Below are 22,464 nucleotides of genomic sequence, written 5' to 3' on the forward strand. Positions count from 1 at the left end.
TTGGTCTTACATATGTGGTATACAAGGTTCTGAATGATTCCTTGCACAGGTTTCTGAAAGCCGTTCTGATGTTAGACAGCCTCACATAGGCCGCTGATGTTATTCTTTTGATGTGGGCTTCTGGAGACAGGTTTGGCGTGATATCAACTCCTAGATCTTTCTCTCTGTCCGTTTCGTGAAGGACTTCATCTCCAATTCGGTATCCAGTGACTGGCCTCCCAGTTCCTCCTCCTAGTTTCATTACCTTACATTTGCTTGGGTTGAACTTTAGTAGCCATTTGTAGAACCATTCCTTCAGTTTGTCCTCATAATTTTTGCGTCAGCAGCAAACATCGAGAGGAACGAGTCAATTCCTTCTGGGTAATCATTTACGTATATCAGAAACAGTATAGGTCCAAGGACTCCACTGGTGACTCCCCGCCACTCCGAGACCTCATCCCTCACGGTGACGCGATGTGTACTGTTGCTTAGGTACTCCCTTATCCAGTGGAGTAACTTCCCTTTCATTTAATTGCACAATCTTCATCATCTTGCATGGAATGCAAGTTAGGGACACTGGCCTGTAGTTCAGTGCCTCCTGCCTATCACCCTTCTTGTATATTGGGACTACAATGGCCGTCTTCCAAATTTTTGGCAGTTCACCTGTTACCAGTGATTTGTTGTACACCATGGAGAGTGGTAGGCACAGGGCTTCTGCTCCTTCCTTTAGAATCAATGGTGAGATTCCATCCGGGCCTATAGCCTTTGTCACATCCAAATCTAGCAGATGCTTCCTCACCTCCCCACTGGTAATCACCAACTCCTCTAGTGGTGTCTGGCTTGATGTTCCCTCTCTTATCTCTGGAACTTCTGCAGCATGAATTCTGCAGAGTCCATGAGTGGGAGTGCATGTGTGAGAGTGCATGATTGAGAGTTTCTGAATGAGAATGCATGAGTGAGAGTGCCCGAATGAGAATACATGAGTGAGAGTGCCCGAATGAGAATGCATGAGTGAGAGTGCCCGAATGAGAATGCATGAGTGAGAGTGCCTGAATGAGAGTGCATGAGTGAGAGGGAGTGGGACATCTCTTCTTCTTCTTCTTGTTGATAGTAGGTGCAGTTTGCATGAAGGGTTTGTCCTCCCGATGACTGCACCAGTACTGATGTTGTTGGACGCGTTTATGTTGAAGATGATCGGAGCTACCAAGGTGCTTGTTGCTTTGTGCTGTAGATAGAGGAACGGTGATTAAAACAGAGGTGTGTGTTGTAGGGAGACTTGCCGCACCGTAGGGCGGTGTGTTGTGTTTATGGCGTCAGCTGATCCTTGGTGTTGCGACGAGGCAGTTGTTGTCTGTGTTTAGCTGTTGGTGGCGCCAGGTATAAATGTGGCGCGGGTCACATGTGACCCAATTTGTTGGTCGATTGGAGATATTTAGCCAGTGCTTTGACTATTTGGTATTTTTCTTGTGACGAGTGGTCACCTCCACCTAATATATGCTCGATGGTGAAGGGTATTTTAAGTGCGATAAAGACTTGTTTGAAATTTACTCTGGCACTATAATGTCGGAAGCAGTGCAGGAGATAGTGTTCGACTGTTTCAGGCACCTGACAGTGAGTACAGAGTTCGTTGATGTCTGTTCTGTACTTAGAGCTGTGTGCTGCTAGTTTGGTGTGTCCCAGCCTTAATCTGGTCATCGTTACATCAATTTCTCTGCTTTTATATCGAATATGAGTGAGAGTAAGTAACGTTAGTGTTAGTTAATGTGTGTGACTGAGTTAGTGTGTGACTTACACGTATGAGAGACTTACCTGAGAGTGAGAGAGAGAGAGAGAGAGAGAGAGAGAGAGAGAGAGAGGAGAGAGAGAGAGAGAGAGAGAGGAGAGAGAGAGAGAGAGAAGACGTACCTGAGAGAGAGAGAGAGAGAGAGAGAGAGAGAGAGAGAGAGAGAGAGAGAGAGAGAGAGAGAGAGAGAGACGTACCTGAGAGAGAGAGAGAGAGAGAGAGAGACGTACCTGAGAGAGAGAGAGAGAGAGAGAGAGAGACGTACCTGAGAGAGAGAGAGAGAGAGAGAGAGAGACGTACCTGAGAGAGAGAGAGAGAGAGAGAGACGTACCTGAGAGAGAGAGAGAGAGACGTAGCTGAGAGACAGAGAGAGTGACGTACCTAAGAGACAGAGAGAGTGACGTAGCTGAGAGAGAGAGAGAGAGAGAGACGTACCTGAGAGAGAGAGAGAGACGTAGCTGAGAGACAGAGAGAGAGTGACGTACCTGAGAGAGAGAGAGAGAGACGTAGCTGAGAGACAGAGAGTGACGTACCTGAGAGACAGATAGAGAGTGACGTACCTGAGAGTGAGTGACATACCTGAGTGAGGGACATGGGTTGAGGTCCTGGTCGTCTGGGGAGAGTGTCACAGGACAGGGAGTAGTGCCGGGCCTGCATGTGGGTGATGAAGCCTCCATGACGCAGGTTCCTCATGCTGCTCCACCCCCGGTCACGGCACGCGTCATGCAACACAAGGTCACGCGTCATGCAACTCAAGGTCACGTGTCATGCAACACAAGGTTACGCGTCATGCAACACAAGGTCACGTGTCATGCAACACAAGGTCACGTGTCATGCAACACAAGGTCACGCGTCATGCAACACAAGGTCACGTGTCATGCAACACAAGGTCACGCGTCATGCAACACAAGGTCACGCGTCATGCAACACAAGGTCACGTGTCATGCAACACAAGGTCACGCGTCATGCAACACAAGGTCACGCGTCATGCAACACAAGGTCACGTGTCATGCAACACAAGGTCACGCATCATGCAACACAAGGTCACGTGTCATGCAACACAAGGTCACGTGTCATGCAACACAAAGTCACGTGTCATGCAACACAAGGTCACGCATCATGCAACACAAGGTCACGTGTCATGCAACACAAGGTCACGTGTCATGCAACACAAGGTCACGCGTCATGCAACACAAGGTCACGTTTCATGCAACACAAGGTCACGTGTCATGCAACACAAGGTCACGTGTCATGCAACACAAGGTCACGTGTCATGCAACACAAGGTCACGCGTCATGCAACACAAGGTCACGTTTCATGCAACACAAGGTCACGTGTCATGCAACACAAGGTCACGTGTCATGCAACACAAGGTCACGTGTCATGCAACACAAGGTCACGCGTCATGCAACACAAGGTCATGCGTCATACAACACAAGGTCACGTGTCATGCAACACAAGGTTACGTGTCATGCAACACAAGGTTACGCATCATGCAACACAAGGTCACGCGCCATGCAACACAAGGTTACGCGTCATGCAACACAAGGTTACGCGTCATGCAACACAATGTTACGCGTCATGCAAAACAAGGTCACGCGTCATGCAACACAAGGTTACACGTCATGCAACACAATGTTACACGTCATGCAACACAAGGTCACACGTCATGCAACACAAGGTCACACGTCATGCAACACAAGGTCACACGTCATGCAACACAAGGTCACACGTCATGCAAAACAAGGTTACGCGTCATGCAACACAAGGTAACACTCATCAACACAAGGTTACGCGTCATGCAACACAAGGTCACACGTCATGCAAAACAAGGTCACACGTCATGCAACACAAGGTTACACGTCATGCAACACAAGGTTACACGTCATGCAACACAAGGTCACACGTCATGCAACACAAGGTCACGCGTCATGCAAAACAAGGTCACGCGTCATGCAACACAAGGTTACACGTCATGCAACACAATGTTACGCGTCATGCAACACAAGGTCACACATCATGCAACACAAGGTCACACGTCATGCAACACAAGGTCACACGTCATGCAACACAAGGTCACACGTCATGCAACACAAGGTTACACGTCATGCAACACAAGGTCACACGTCATGCAAAACAAGGTCACGCGTCATGCAACACAAGGTTACACGTCATGCAACACAATGTTACGCGTCATGCAACACAAGGTCACACATCATGCAACACAAGGTCACACGTCATGCAACACAAGGTCACACGTCATGCAACACAATGTTACGCGTCATGCAACACAAGGTCACACATCATGCAACACAAGGTCACACGTCATGCAACACAAGGTCACACGTCATGCAACACAAGGTCACACGTCATGCAACACAAGGTCACACGTCATGCAACACAAGGTCACACGTCATGCAACACAAGGTCACACGTCATGCAACACAAGGTTACACGTCATGCAACACAAGGTCACGCGTCATGCAACACAAGGTCACACGTCATGCAACACAAGGTTACACGTCATGCAACACAAGGTCACGCGTCATGCAACACAAGGTCACACGTCATGCAACACAAGGTTACACGTCATGCAACACAAGGTCACGCGTCATGCAACACAATGTTACGCGTCATGCAACACAAGGTCACACATCATGCAACACAAGGTCACACGTCATGCAACACAAGGTCACACGTCATGCAACACAAGGTCACACGTCATGCAACACAAGGTCACACGTCATGCAACACAAGGTTACACGTCATGCAAAACAAGGTCACGCGTCATGCAACACAAGGTTACACGTCATGCAACACAATGTTACGCGTCATGCAACACAAGGTCACACGTCATGCAACACAAGGTCACACGTCATGCAACACAAGGTCACACGTCATGCAACACAAGGTCACACGTCATGCAACACAAGGTCACACATCATGCAACACAAGGTCACACGTCATGCAACACAAGGTCACACGTCATGCAACACAAGGTCACACATCATGCAACACAAGGTCACACGTCATGCAACACAAGGTCACACGTCATGCAACACAAGGTCACGCGTCATGGAACACAAGGTCACACGTCATGCAACACAAGGTCACACGTCATGCAACACAAGGTCCCGGAGCAACATATCAGTATATAAACTACAATATCATGAACAATAACAAAGATATGAAGATAACTTTTTCCAACCATATCCAGGGAATTATTCATATAATTAATTATTATTGTAAACTTGGGGAACGTATACAATTAATACAAACATTTAAGACTGCTGCTGTTACTCTTGTCATTACTTCCACTCTTACTTCCACAACAACGAATTCTTCTATAATAATAATAATAATAATAATAATAATAATAATAATAATAATTATTATTATTATTATTATTATTATTATTATTATTATAGATCTTATGAGATCAGTAAATTAGTGTATCTTTCTTCTTTCCCGTGTATTTAACTTTAGATATCTGCAGGGATACTACCAATGTCGAGCCCATCTTTAACTGACAGAATTACTCACATCATAACAGACAGCATCACTCACATCTCTAACAGACAACATCGCTCACATATCTAACAGACAACATCGCACACATCTCTAACAGACAACATCACTCACATATCTAACAGACAACATCACTCACATATCTAACAGACAACATCGCACACATCTCTAACAGACAACATCACTCACATATCTAACAGACAACATCGCTCACATATCTAACAGACAACATCGCACACATCTCTAACAGACAACATCACTCACATATCTAACAGACAACATCACTCACATATCTAACAGACAACATCGCACACATCTCTAACAGACAACATCACTCACATCTCTAACAGACAACATCACTCACATCTCTAACAGACACCATCACTCACATCTCTAACAGACAACATCACTCACATCTCTAACAGACAACATCACTCACATCTCTAACAGACACCATCACTCACATCTCTAACAGACAACATCACTCACATCTCTAACAGACACCATCACTCACATCTCTAACAGACACCATCACTCACATCTCTAACAGACAACATCACTCACATTTTATTAAACTGGTGAATGAGGAAGCTGTTGCGAGGGAAGGCGAAGGCATCATAGTCGACGCGAACAAATTCCTTGGCCAGGTGGAACTTGCAGGGCTGTCCTCTCCTCTCGTACTGCTGGGCGCCGCCAACCACCGAGCTCTGCGTGTCTGTACAAGGCACTCTCATGTACTTAATGAAAGTGCATCAAATGCTATATACATGAGCACCTGTTTAACGTTATGGGATCCGACGCGGACCCTCGCGCTAGTACACGATGCTGGTGGCGACCCTCTCAATTCACATCACATTCCAATCCAATTTCAAACTTAATAAATAGTTTTAAGTTTCATAGTTATCCTTAGATGCATTATTACACAAAATAAATCTTTAAATGTTATTTGTTATGTACAAAACTATATATAAAGTTTATATATATGTTGTATCGTCACGTAAGCTTGAAAGAAATCATAATTATTGAAGAATAAAAAGGCTGCAAATGCCTAGTATTATTTAAAAACTTATTTAATATATTAGCTTTAATAATTCCTAATGAGATTAAATAATTTATTAAATGGAAATTAGGTAAAATTATATAGAACTTGGTGGGAAAATTTCCCAGTCTACTTAATAACTGAATTATCATAATAATTTCTCATGGTCTACTTAAGAATAGAATTATCATAATCATTTTCCGCAGAATTGCTATAACTGACATAACTTTAGGAATTATTTGCTATTAATAACTAGTAATTTCAAAGATGTAAAATTAATGAATTATTAACAACACCAATGAACTTTTTAAGGAAAATAAGTCCACTTGCTTATATAAGTGTGTATTTATTTGTTTACTATTAACGAAATTATAGCAGAGATATTGAAATAAATGTAAAACATTTTTAGGTAGCCTGTAAAACTAATTAATATTAGCTTTTTAATAAGACAATTAAAAAATAATACTATTTATAAATAATATGTAATTTTATGAACAATAAGAAATGTGAAATTATTAACTTTAGTTCATATTATACAACTTAAACGAAAGTAAAAAAAAAAGGGGAGACGGAATTATCAGGGGGAAAAGCACCAAGCCATTACGACTACATAGCACTAGGAAGGGGTCAGGATATGGATTTGGGATACGGCGGGGGAAGGAATGGTGCCCAACCACTTGGATGGGTAAAAATGAGGTTATTTCACTCTGAGTGAGACTTTTGCTGCCACACCAACAATGATGTACTTGATATCAGAATTATATTTGCTTCTTTTGAAAACTATACATGCAGCAATAGTTTCATCAGTAAGTCAGCTGAACCCGTTCTCGCACTTTCGTATTGTCAATATTGACTTATTAAATACGTGCACATGTGACATACTAATTTATTGTGAATATTTTAGTTTACCTTGAAAAGCTTCATAGAAAACACCGACCTTACCTAACCTTCTTAGTATGTTAAGATAAGCATCTTATTGCTTCGTAATTACAATTATTACTTAACCTATTATAGGTATATTATTGCTTCATAATTACAATTATTACTTAACCTATTATAGGTATAGGTTAAGTAAAAATTGTAATTACGAAGCAATAAAATGCTTATCTTAACATACTAAGAAGGTTAGGTAAGGTCGGTGTTTTCTATGAAGCCTTTCAAGGTAAACTAAAATATTCACAATAAATTAGTATGGCCATATATGCATATGCATTTATTTAATAAGTCAATATTGACTGTAAGAAAGTGCGAGAACGGGTTGGTCAGCTCCCAGACTTCACAATGTTCATCACTGAAAACAATGACTCGCCTGAATATGTCGATACAAATACTGTAAATACTGGCAATTTCGATATTTTTCCGACAAAAGTTTCAGGATGGACTACATCGTGAAACGTCAAAACTTCCTTTTCTGCGTTAGTGTTTTAACCGATTTCGATTTCAATATTAATATTCAATATTCGATTTCAATATTTCATTAACCGGTTTCTTCACAATTTTCTAGTTCAGTTAAATCGACAAATTTTTGCCTCTAAATTGAGCGGATTTGTTAATCAATTAATTGCATCTCAAAATGATCTAAATCAATCTACTGCAACATTTCCATTCAGCGTGTCAAATGTTACACTGTCTGTACACTTCATGATTTTTGCAGTGTCTTCAAATTACCTTAATTAAGTAAATTTGAGAGAAAATTGATCAGCAGTTGAATGGATGATGCTCAAAACTTTGTATTCGAAGGCTTTGAATATCCATTTTCCGGTGAATGGTAAGACCTGTGTGTCTTAGTTTTCTTTGTTGATATCAAGTTTACACAAAATTCTGTTTGATTTCAATGTCTTGTATGTTATCAAACATAACTATTGTTGTGAGGCTAGTGGTGCCATTGCACTGCACTTTCACTATTTTCTAGATTTCCCCTGGCTGTCCGAGTTATCTTGAGATGACATCGGGGCTTTGCGTCCCCGCGGCCCGGTCCTCGACCAGGTCTCCTTTTTGTTACACCTTCCCCCCCCCCCCCATCATCCAGGAAGCAGCCCGTAGCAGCTCTCTAACTCCCAGGTACCTATTGCTAGGTAACAGGGGCATCAGGGTGAAAGAAACATTTTGCCCATTTGTCTCCACCTTCACCGGGGATCAAATCCGGACCCTCAGGACTACGAATCCGAAGCGCTGTCCATTCAACTATCAGAATGGACAGACATATGACCTAAAGGCTTCTCTGAATGCAGGCCATCACAGTCAACTAGGTCAATATCGTCAGGTTGTATATTGATTCCTTTACACGGGTAGTTAGCCTCATAATGGTGTAAACGTCAAGATGTTAATACTACCTAGTCCAGCTGTCATTCCACCGACTTATAACTCAGGAAACATGTATATATCCCTGAACCAAGTCACTTCCCGACGTAGAATGGATCTCTGGATTTTTCAACTATGGAGGATAGTACTGGAGCCAGAGATCCTCCATACATCAGATGAATAGGGTTAAAAGGTTAGTGTTGGGAGAAGTCTTCCAATAGATAAGTCAGTGGTCGGTTATTTAGCAAGGATTCATGCCTCGCCAGCCACCAAGTTGGACTCGTTGTCTGAAATCATCAACATGGTGGCAGGATCTGCAAGCGGCAAACCTGCGGAAAGTCTGGACTCCTAGCACTCATGACAGGAGTCACTTCCAGGTGATCTCCTCGAGTAGTTACACAAGTAAACCAGGCAGATATTGCCTTGATTGGCTTCTGTCTTTGGTGCCTATATATGGGAACCGACCTGTGAGATTTATATTTATTTAATTTATATGAATTTATATAGAATTTATATTACGTTAATTTATATATTTCGATAGCAATTAGTATGATGTTAAGTGGACTGTATTTCTGCAATAATCTCACAAATCGATCCTTACACATTAGGGGGGTTTATATTAAATTTATATATATGCAGCCAATCAAACTACAGTATTAAACTACATATATTAGTATATAAATTGAGGAGGTTCCTTGTCTTATTGTACAGCAGGCTTAGTCCACCAGGTATAACTAGGATGTAGACACCAAATTATCCTTGTGTGAGGCTAGCTTCCTACACCCCAAGTAACTGATGTACCAAGTCTTGCTTCCTCTTCTTGTTCCTGTCAAAGGGCACTAGCTATAAAGCCGGAATCCTAATATATTACAGCTATATCAGAGAAAACACTGTATATTAAATAATAAGGACCAAGGTTTAATTACCTTTATTAAGCCTTTATTAAGAGGCTCGTTTGCATCCTAACCGGTTCGCCCTTATCTACCAAACATTAATTGGCCAGAAATGATTAGATAAACGGGTTTTGGTAGGACACTTCCCTTTTTTATGTTGACAGCATGTTGATGATGGTAGAACACTTTGATCTCCATAACTCTTTGTCCAGGACAAATTATAGGAGCTGAATTTGCTCCCCTGCGCCTCTGGTCTTAACAAACAATGGCTGACCTCTTCACCACCGCTGCTCGGATGCTACTCGCCTACTTTGTCCAGATGTCAGTAAGTGATAGAAGGGTCACATTTACTCTATTTTGATACTGATAATTAAGTTAATTCAAATGAGATGTTTTTATGATGGTAAAAGTCCAAAGACTAATGTATTTCAGAATAATTCCCAACAGAATAGCTGGTGAATTTATAGTACTATGTGGTAATGATATCCCGTTTTCTATTGACGGAAAATTCCACTACAAGCTACATTTTCTATGGGTAACTTGTGTATACAACACTGCAGCAATAGTATCTGCCTGTTGCATGTATTATTATTAAATGGTGTCGGGTTTTCCGACACTATAAGTGTTATAGCACCTTTCATTCACCTGGGCTCTAGGAGACTAGAACCGTGGACCCTACGCGTGTAATGCCGACGCTATAATTTTTGGTATAGCACCTGTGAATTCTACACCTTTGGTCTCAAATGGACGAAAGTGTACTACTCATTCCCGCAGGAGTGGTGAAGTTCCTGGGTAAGGACACTGAGCATCATACCTTCTGCAGACAACACATGATTTCAATATAGTTTTACCAGTCTGGTGATGGTGTGGGAGCCAGTACTCTGTCTCAGTGAGGTGAGGGTATTTACAACCCCACCATGATGTGTGCAGTGTTGGTGTATGTGTCTCACAATCAACCTGCTCATCCAGTAATTCTCGGGAAGAAACCATGTGTGTCGTGTTGGTAGAGCGGTTAAGGGATCCTGTTCGCCAGCAGAGTAGTGCTGGCAGCATGGGTTCGAGTCACTTCTGGGGTGTGAGTTTTTAGTTATATATATATGTATATATATATATATATATATATATATATTATATATATATATATATATGTCGTACCTAGTAGCCAGAACTCACTTCTCAGCTTACTATTCAAGGCCCGATTTGCCTAATAAGCCAAGTTTTCCTGAATTAATATATTTACTATAATTTTTTTCTTATGAAATGATAAAGCAACCCTTTTCTCTATGTATGAGGTCAATTTTTTTTATTGGAGTTAAAATTAACGTAGATATATGACCGAACCTAACCAACCCTACCTAACCTAACCTAACCTATATTTATAGGTAAGGTTAGGTTAGGTAGCCAAAAAAAGCTAGGTTAGGTTAGGTTAGGTAGGTTAGGTAGACGAAAAAACATTAATTCATGAAAACTTGGCTTATTAGGCAAATCGGGCCTTGAATAGTAGGCTGAGAAGTGCGTTCTGGCTATTAGGTACGACATATATATATATATATATATATGTATGTATATTATTTAAATATATATATATATATATATAAAATAATATCCCACAGGTAATTTTCCACTGGATAAGCCAGGGCTGGAGAAAGACAGTCACTTGTTCCCTCATGCTCTGAGGACCTGGCTAGAGCAAAGCCAGGCTTGCCCGCCCACGAGTATTACGTTACCGTGTGCACATCCATGTTAGCGGTGTCTACACTGTGCGGGCATCTGACATTATTTGCCTTGTTGCATGTCTGTCTTTTATGATATCTGTTTTAAAATTTTATAGACCACCTACATAGTTTCAGTATTTTATTGTAGGGTTACTGCGAAGGGGGCCATGCCACCCATGTCTTGTGGCTGGGTGTGCGGCTTCGAAGTTAGATGAGAAACCTTACCCCTTCGAGATTACAAGGGAACGGAATGTAACTATCAGGAGAAAGCGCCAAGCCATTACGACTATATAGAGGTAAGTGAATTCACAAAATGTAAAAAATTTGCACTAAGGTCTTATTGACATTTACACACACACTTCATTCAACGGTCTGAAGTATTTACATAAAATGTTGTTGGGTCTTAACAGAACTGTTGATACTGACCTACGAGAGCGTAAGTACCGTCCGCCACCTTACTGAGGAACTTCCAGCTGGTAAGGTCCGTAGATTTGACTGAGATCATCTTAGACTTCAGCTTCCCGAGGACACCTCTCTCCTGCTCCTGGAGGAGGAGAGTCACAGATTAGAGAAGATGTTGATACTATTACGAATATAATAGTTATGTAATATGTTGTGTGTAGGGAGTGGCGTCGAGTCGGCTGAGTGTTGGCAGACCAAAGGTCGCCATTATTCCTCCCACCAGCTAAATAGTTCCTCAATATATATGACGATTATTTCTAACTGTAGAATTAAGAAAAAAGTTTTGTTAATGAAAAGTGGACTATTTTATATTTGCTAGTCTTTTATGTATCCTAGTGTTAATAGATGTGAATATTGAGAGAATTTTCAAAAGAGCTGGTTGAACATGTATTATTCAGGGCAAGAATCAGCATGCAGGTGCCATCAGTGTCTAAACCAAGATTGTTGGACGGAGGAAGGCTTGAGGGGGATGACCCAGCGTGGTTTTACAACGCCAGATATTTAAACAGCCATTGGTTGCGCTGATGTACAAGCAGGATAACAGACATTTTAAGTAATACAGAGCATTAAAAATATAGTGAGAGTCCATGTTTCATATCTTATTTTTTGTTCAGCCTAATACTTTTTCTCTGTGGATAAACATTTTCAGTAGGGCTCTGTGAGGATAATGTGTCCATATTTATTTTTATAATAATAATAATAATAATAATAATTAATTCATCACGACGGGGAACAGGCATCCAGTGTGTATTTGGACACGTTAGGCTTATATAAAGGTCCTCCCCCCTCCAGGTCGAATTACTGATCTTCACCCCCAGGATAAAACCCCACAACAAGCTGACTAACTCCTGGGTACTTACTGCTAGGTGAACAGGTACATTAGGTGATAGAAAATTAGCCTAACCATTTATATTCCGCGTGGGATTCTAATCCAGAATTCTCGATTGTGAGTCGAGAACGAACCCATCTGTTGTGAGGATTGGAAGACTTTGTGCCTACACTGATATTACATATGCTAGCACATAACCTAACCTAAGCTAACTTAACCTAACCTATACTGATATTATATGTGCCAGCACATAACCTATCCTAACATATACTGATATTACATATGCCAGCACATAATTAAAGTCACAAGACTGAGGCAGCCTCCTCCTTGTTGTCTATTGATATTATCTTTACATGTTTTACTTTGTGACAATATGTTAATATTATACACAATCTAGGATCTTCTGTACTCCTTTGGCCATTTCCCCCACATTTAACATGGGGCTCATTGAATAAATCTCTTGGAGTACAGTCAAGTGAAACTACCCATAGGGTAACAGTCCTGGCTTAGACCTCGGTGAGCACCAGACGGTAACACACCTGGGTCTGGTAGTTGAGTGGACAGCGCGCAGGACTCGTAATTCTGTGCCCTGGGTTAGATTCCCGGACCAGGCAGAAACATATTGGCAAAGTTTTTTTCACCCTTAATGCCCCTGTTACCTAGCAGTAAATAGATACTGGGAGTTAGACAGCTGTTACGGAGCTGCTTCCTGGGTGTGTGTGTGAAGGAAAAAACAATTAGTAGTTAGTAACAGTTGAGAGGCGGGCCGAAAGAGCAAAGCTCAACCCCGCAAGCACAACTAGGTTAATATAACTAAGTAAATACCTGTAGCCGAGATTTTAGTAAGGGTCAGCTTGATATGGTGCTAATTTCAGTAGGGGTCAGCTTGATATGGTGCTAATTTCAGTAGGGTACTCCCTTGAGCGCAGGCGGGAGAGATACATAATAATTTACACGTGGAAAATATTAGAGGGGCTGGTCCCAAACCTGCACCCAGAAATAACATCACATGAGACCAGAAGACATGGCAGGATGTGCAGAATACCCCCGTTGAAAAGCAGAGGTGTAACAGGTACTCTCAGAGAGAACTATCAACATCAGAGGCCCGAGACTGTTCAACACGCTTCCACTACACATAAGGGGCATAACTGGCCGACCCCTCACAGTGTTCAAGAGAGAACTGGATAAGCACCTCCAAAGGATACCTGATCAACCAGGCTGTGACTCATACGTCAGGCTGCGAGCAGCCGCGTCCAACAGCCTGGTTGATCAGTCCAGCAACCAGGAGGCCTGGTCGACGACCGGGCCGCGGGGACACTAAGCCCCGGAAACACCTCAAGGTAACCTCAAGGTAGGGGTCAGCTTGATATGGTGCTAATTTGAATAAGGGGTCAGTCTGATAAGAAAGCGCAAAGTCAATCACCTTTGTCCTGGACTCGCGAGGTGCGGGGCGAGTGTGTATGGGCCAGCCTGACATGTGGTCCAGTTTTTTTATATAGACCAGCTTGACAGGGAGCTAGTTTTAGTATGTTGCAACATGACGCGGGTTCGAGCCTCGGCTAGTACCCGCTTACTTGCTTCAAATATACTGAAGGTGTTATGAGAGGATTAATAAACATTGGCCAAAAAAGATTTCAATGAAACTCGTTCTAGGAATCTATAATTAGATGGCGACTCTCGCTACTGTTGTTTGGCTCTCACAGTATTAGTTTTCCTCACCTTACCTACTAACAACGTCAAGCTTACTAGACTACCAACGTCAAGCTTACTAGACTACCAACGTTAAGCTTACTAGACTACCAACGTCAAGCTTACTGGACTACCAACGTCAAGCTTACTGGACTACCAACGTCAAGGTTACTGGACTACCAACGTCAAGCTTATTGGACTACCAACGTCAAGCTTACTGGACTACCAACGTCAAGCTTATTGGACTACCAACGTCAAGCTTACTGGACTACCAAACGTCAAGCTTACTGGACTACCAACATCAAGCTTACTAGACTACCAACGTCAAGCTTACTAGACTACCAACATCAAGCTTACTAGACACCAACGTCAAGCTTACTGACTACCACATCAAGCTTACTAGACTACCAACGTCAAGCTTACTGGACTACCAACATCAAGCTTACTGGACTACCAACGTCAAGCTTACTAGACTACCAACGTCAAGCTGACTGGACTACCAACGTCAAGCTTACTGGACTACCACGTCAAGCTTACTAGACTACCAACGTCAAGCTGACTGACTGGCCGATTACTATAAATGATTATTATTATTATGGGTCGATCTAGCAACGTCCAGCTGCGTCACTGACCTATCTGCCCAGCTACGTCCCACGTCCAGCTGCGTTGCTGACCTATCTGCCCGCAACGTCCACGTCCAGCTGCGTCACTGACAGTAGTATAAAGTATGACTAAAACAAAGCGTTTTGCTCTTTTTTCGACGCTCTGTTTCTGTCATTGTAGTTTTTCGTTACCTCGGTCACTGCAGGCTTCTGTCCTCCCTAAATTCGTGTACCTGGATAACGCGTACGGGACACAGTACGTCCTAATGAACAGTAACTTCATCAGCCAGCCATCCTTGATCTTCCTGGATAAGACCGTTTCTGTGATGACGTTTTTAATCCAAGTTTCAAGTATATAATATTAAATCCCATTTAAAATATTATTTCTATTAGAAAACTTGCATAGGGAACATAAGACTAAAAATGCAGAAGGCCTTTATTTTTAGGGAGGTGTTATCATATCTGGACATACAGAGATCTCCGTAAATCATACCGAAGACCATACAGGATCTCCTATTTATTTACCCCATATTAAACCAATTAACAACAGCTATGGAATTAGCTACAGAAGGGCTATACCGATGAACCATGCCGCAAGGACAGCGTTATTTACTCACCTCGCCACTCCTACATGCCCTCCCTTCAACACAAAATCAGGCAACAATAATCAGGCAGGGAAGAGAGGGATGGACAGACTGCATATTTTTGGATTGCCAGAAAGCCTTTGACACAATACCGCACAAGAGACTAGTGCAAAAGCTGGAGATGCAGGCAGGAGTGCAAGGAAAGGTATTCCATTGGATATGGGAGTACCTAAGGCAACAGACGACAGCGAGTCACTGTGAGGGGTTGAAGGTCTCGACTGGCGATGCGTCACCAGCGGAGTCCCGAAGGAATCCTAAGTTTTAGGATATCTATAAGAGGCCATGTCAGGACCCCTGTCCTATGCGGCATTCCAAGATGAAGACTTTCTAATAATGTTCTCCTCCTTTGTTTACTCTTGACGTTGTTTCAGCGGTCGTAGCTCGTCCCTCATGGACTCCATCTCTGCCCTTAAAGCTTCACATAGCTCCCTCACTAGCACCAGTTCACTCAAATAAACCTTCCATCATTAGTATCAAAACACAATCGGAACTCCAGCAAACACAGCCTCTCACTGTGACTGTGCCTCACTGATCGACTTCTGCGTCTCACTAATGACTGTCCGCGCCTCGATAGTCATCGGTGAGGTTGAGGCGCAGAACCCACAATCTCGTTAAATGGGGCCTAACAAGAGCAATATATATAGCTGAAGAACGACACCAGGTGTCTTATTACTAACGCTTCGACAAATAAGTCCCCAGAGTCCTATTTGCCTTATTACGAGTATTTATGCATTGATTTATTAGTATTAAGTTCTTTAAATTCTCCCACTTATATATATATATATATATATATATATATATAATATATATATATATATATATATATATATTATATATATATATATATATATATATATATGCGAACAAGCCTGAATGGTCCCCAGGACAATATGCAACTGAAACTCACACCCAGAAGTGACTCGAACCCATACTCCCAGGAGCAACGCAACTGGTATGTACAAGACGCCTGAATCCACTTGACCATCACGACCGGACATAATGAGGTGATAGCCGAAAGCTATTTGAACCACCCCAAAGTGGCCCAAAGTGGTGTGCCCCAAAGAATGAGGTGATTTGGTAAAATGCTATGCCCAAGATTACCATCCGATTACCATACCGAGGTTACGCGTCATGCAACACAATGTTACGTGTCATGCAACACAAGGGTTACGCGTCATGCAACACAAGGTCACACGTCCATGCAACACAGGTCACACGTCATGCAACACAAGGTCACACATCATGCACACAAGGTCACACGTCATGGAACACAATGTTACGTGTCATGGAACACAAGGTCATACGTCATGCAACACAAGGTCACACGTCATGCAACACAAGGTCACACGTCATGGAACACAAGGTCACGCGTCATGGAACACAAGGTCACACGTCATGCAACACAAGGTCACACGTCATGCAACACAAGGTCACACGTCATGCAACACAAGGTCACACGTCATGCAACACAAGGTCACACGTCATGCAACACAAGGTCACACGTCATGCAACACAAGGTCACACGTCATGGAACACAAGGTCACACGTCATGCAACACAAGGTCACACGTCATGCAACACAAGGTCACACGTCATGCAACACAAGGTCACACGTCATGCAACACAAGGTCACACGTCATGCAACACAAGGTCACACGTCATGCAACACAAGGTCACACGTCATGCAACACAAGGTCACACGTCATGGAACACAAGGTCACACGTCATGCAACACAAGGTCACACGTCATGGAACACAAGGTCACACGTCATGCAACACAAGGCCACACGTCATGCAACACAAGGTCACACGTCATGGAACACAAGGTCACACGTCATGCAACACAAGGTCACACGTCATGCAACACAAGGTCACACGTCATGCAACACAAGGTCACACGTCATGCAACACAAGGTCACACGTCATGGAACACAAGGTCACACGTCATGCAACACAAGGCCACACGTCATGCAACACAAGGTCACACGTCATGCAACACAAGGTCACACGTCATGCAACACAAGGTCACACGTCATGCAACACAAGGTCACACGTCATGCAACACAAGGTCACACATCATGCAACACAAGGTCACACGTCATGCAACACAAGGTCACACGTCATGCAACACAAGGTCACACATCATGCAACACAAGGTCACGCGTCATGCAACACAAGGTCACACATCATGCAACACAAGGTCACACGTCATGCAACACAAGGTCACACGTCATGCAACACAAGGTCACACGTCATGCAACACAAGGTCACACGTCATGGAACACAAGGTCACACGTCATGCAACACAAGGTCACACGTCATGCAACACAAGGTCACACGTCATGCAACACAAGGTCACACGTCATGCAACACAAGGTCACACGTCATGGAACACAAGGTCACACGTCATGCAACACAAGGTCACACGTCATGGAACACAAGGTCACACGTCATGCAACACAAGGTCACACGTCATGCAACACAAGGTCACACGTCATGCAACACAAGGTCACACGTCATGCAACACAAGGTCACACGTCATGGAACACAAGGTCACACGTCATGGAACACAAGGTCACACGTCATGCAACACAAGGCCACACGTCATGCAACACAAGGTCACACGTCATGCAACACAAGGTCACACATCATGCAACACAAGGTCACACGTCATGCAACACAAGGTCACACGTCCATTCAACACAAGGTCACACATCATGCAACACAAGGTCACACGTCATGCAACACAAGGTCACACGTCATGCAACACAAGGTCACACATCATGCAACACAAGGTCACGCGTCATGCAACACAAGGTCACACATCATGCAACACAAGGTCACACGTCATGCAACACAAGGTCACACGTCATGCAACACAAGGTCACACGTCATGCAACACAAGGTCACACGTCATGGAACACAAGGTCACACGTCATGCAACACAAGGTCACACGTCATGGAACACAAGGTCACACGTCATGCAACACAAGGTCACACGTCATGCATGACATGGCATGACAATCAAAAGAGAAAGGTCCCTGTACTGGTTAGTTTTCTGGGTCTTCCTGAATGTGGCCACCCCACCTCCGTCAGCTGTACTGCGAGGTAGATAGGTATCAGTAGACGCACACATGTAGTCCCACACGACCTGCTTACCATTACTCTATTGTGTCAGGGTGACTCCGTCTGGGCGTTTGTTACTGTGGTCAGGTCTGCACAACTGAGGATCCCTTTTTGTTGGACACCCAACTGAAGCCAAACTTCATGTCTAGCAATCTTTTTCGGTGACTTACGACAGATGAGACCATGGCTGCCATATTGGTCTGCCGACTCATAGCTGCAGATACACCAGTGTTCGGTGGAGATAGGGGCGGCAAGGCTCAGGGCAACACCAATATTTATAGTCTTATGGTCCAGACGGGTGCCCAAGGCGTAAATAGGAATAGCCAACAGGAAGTCCCCGGCATGGGGAGCTTGCACAGCTAGGAGGCGCACTTTGTCCTCCGGAGACGCTGTCTCCAGCAATGCTGTGGCAATGGTCTATGGGGCTATCCCATTTGGCCTGTTTGCAGTCGTTGGGAAAAATTGTTTGAGGGTGAGGGTTGGCAAGATTGTCGCACTGGCCGGCTCCGTCTGCGAATTTGAGATCATGAATACCAATGGAGTTTCTTAGGTATTCTGGTAATATTTCCTTCACTAATTCATCTGTAACAAGGTTTCAATTCTCTCATAGGGGAAGTGTTCTGTTTGTTAAATATATATAAATATATACATACACACACACACACACTCACACACATACACACACTGTGTATGTGTGTTAAGTCTCATATATATATATATATATATATATATATATATATATAATATATATATATATATATATATATATATAATATGGGACTTAACACACAGTAGACCCAGCCATTATCATAAAATATATGAGCTGTCATGAGCTGTACACATGCATTTGTATAAGATGTTTACAATTATTTAATTTGCAATAGACGGGCATCGTTATACAAGTGGTTGACATTATTATATCACAGACAATTTCATTATTAAAGAGATAATAAGAGATATTACAAGCTACTCAACTCAGTTGAGAGAAAAGGTTGACACTCACGATGATGAAGTTGTAGACGGTGCTCTTCTCTCTGAAGACTGGAACTGTGTCTCTCTGAGCCAAGTCCTCGGCCGAGTTGATGGGTACTGACCTGTTTAGCAGTTATAGAAGACCTTAACTTGTTGGCTCATACCACACACACACACACACACACACACACACACACACACACACACACACAGTAAAGGAACAGGTTATGAGATTAAGGATAGGGGCGGAAGGATTCACTACAAATGACAAGGAAGTGTGTGAGGAATTGAATAAGAAATTCCAGGAGGTCTTCACCTTAGAACAAGGAGAAATTCCAGAGGTAAGTGAGGGAATAGCTAACCAGGAACCACTGGAAGAGTTTGAGATTACCAGTGGGGAAGTAAGGAAGTGTTTACTAGAGTTGGACGTGACAAAGGCTATAGGCCCAGATGGAATCTCCCCTTGGGTTCTAAAGGAAGGAGCAAGAGAACTGAGCCTACCACTCTCCATAGTGTATAACAAATCACTGGCAACAGGGGAACTGCCAGATATTTGGAAAGCAGCTAACGTAGTCCCGATATACAAGAAAGGGGATAGACAGGAGGCACTGAACTACAGGCCAGTGTCCCTAACCTGCATACCATGCAAGCTGATGGAGAAGATTGTGCGAAAAAAACTAGTGGAGCATCTGGAGCGAAGGAACTTTGTAACACAGCATCAACATGGGTTCAGGGATGGCAGGTCCTGCCTCACAGGGTTACTTGAATTCTACGACCAGGCAACAAAAATAAGGCAAGAAAGAGAAGGGTGGGCAGACTGCATATTTTTGGATTGTCAGAAAGCCTTTGATACAGTGCCACACAAGAGGCTAGTGCGAAAGTTGGAGATGCAGGCTGGAGTGAGAGGGAAGGTACTCCGGTGGATAGAGGAATACCTAAGCAACAGGAGACAACGAGTCTGTGTGAGGGGTGAGGTCTCAGATTGGCGAGACGTCACAAGTGGAGTCCCGCAGGGGTCAGTCCTTGGACCTATACTGTTTCTGGTATATGTAAATGATCTCCCAGAGGGTATAGATTCGTTCCTCTCAATGTTTGCCGACGATGCAAAAATTATGAGGAGGATTGAAACAGAGGATGATAGTAGGAGGCTACAAGATGACCTGGATAGACTGAGTGAATGGTCCAACAAATGGCTGTTGAAGTTCAACCCGAGTAAATGCAAAGTAATGAAACTAGGAAGTGGAAACAGGAGGCCAGGCACAGGATACAGTAAAGGAGATGAAGTACTTAATGAAACAGACAGAGAGAAAGATCTAGGAGTTGATATCACACCAAACCTGTCTCCTGAAGCCCACATAAAGAGAATAACGTCTGCGGCATATGCGAGGCTAACATCAGAACGGCGTTCAGGAACCTGTGTAAGGAATCATTCAGAATCTTGTACACCACATATGTAAGACCAATCCTGGAGTATGCGGCCCCAGCATGGAGCCCGTACCTTGTCAAGCACAAGACGAAGCTGGAAAAAGTCCAAAGGTATGCTACTAGACTAGTCCCAGAACTAAGAGGCATGAGTTATGAGGAAAGGCTGCGGGAAATGCACCTCACGACACTGGAAGACAGAAGAGTAAGGGGGGACATGATCACAACCTACAAAATCCTCAGGGGAATCGACCGGGTAAACAAGGATGAACTATTCAACACTGGTGGGACGCGAACAAGGGGACACAGGTGGAAGCTGAGTACCCAAATGAGCCACAGAGACGTTAGAAAGAACTTTTTCAGTGTCAGAGTAGTTAGTAAATGGAATGCATTAGGAAGTGATGTGGTGGAGGCTGACTCCATACACAGTTTCAAATGTAGATATGATAGAGCCCAATAGGCTCAGGAATCTGTACACCAGTTGATTGACGGTTGAGAGGCGGGACCAAAGAGCCAGAGCTCAACCCCCGCAAGCACAATTAGGTGAGCAATTAGGTGAGCACACACACACACACACACACACACACACACACACACACACACACACGCACACACACACACACACACACACACACACAAGGGGCCTCGTAGCCTGGTGGATAGCGCGCAGGACTCGTAATTCTGTGGCGCGGGTTCGATTCCCGCACGAGGCAGAAACAAATGGGCAAAGTTTCTTAGCATAGCTAACCAGGAACCACTGGAAGAGTTTGAGATTACCAGTGGGGAAGTAAGGAAGTGTTTACTAGAGTTGGACGTGACAAAGGCTATAGGCCCAGATGGAATCTCCCCTTGGGTTCTAAAGGAAGGAGCAAGAGAACTGAGCCTACCACTCTCCATAGTGTATAACAAATCACTGGCAACAGGGGAACTGCCAGATATTTGGAAAGCAGCTAACGTAGTCCCGATATACAAGAAAGGGGATAGACAGGAGGCACTGAACTACAGGCCAGTGTCCCTAACCTGCATACCATGCAAGCTGATGGAGAAGATTGTGCGAAAAAAACTAGTGGAGCATCTGGAGCGAAGGAACTTTGTAACACAGCATCAACATGGGTTCAGGGATGGCAGGTCCTGCCTCACAGGGTTACTTGAATTCTACGACCAGGCAACAAAAATAAGGCAAGAAAGAGAAGGGTGGGCAGACTGCATATTTTTGGATTGTCAGAAAGCCTTTGATACAGTGCCACACAAGAGGCTAGTGCGAAAGTTGGAGATGCAGGCTGGAGTGAGAGGGAAGGTACTCCGGTGGATAGAGGAATACCTAAGCAACAGGAGACAACGAGTCTGTGTGAGGGGTGAGGTCTCAGATTGGCGAGACGTCACAAGTGGAGTCCCGCAGGGGTCAGTCCTTGGACCTATACTGTTTCTGGTATATGTAAATGATCTCCCAGAGGGTATAGATTCGTTCCTCTCAATGTTTG

The sequence above is a fragment of the Procambarus clarkii genome, chromosome 87, assembly GCF_040958095.1.
Source record: "Procambarus clarkii isolate CNS0578487 chromosome 87, FALCON_Pclarkii_2.0, whole genome shotgun sequence".
Lineage (NCBI taxonomy): Eukaryota > Metazoa > Arthropoda > Malacostraca > Decapoda > Cambaridae > Procambarus > Procambarus clarkii.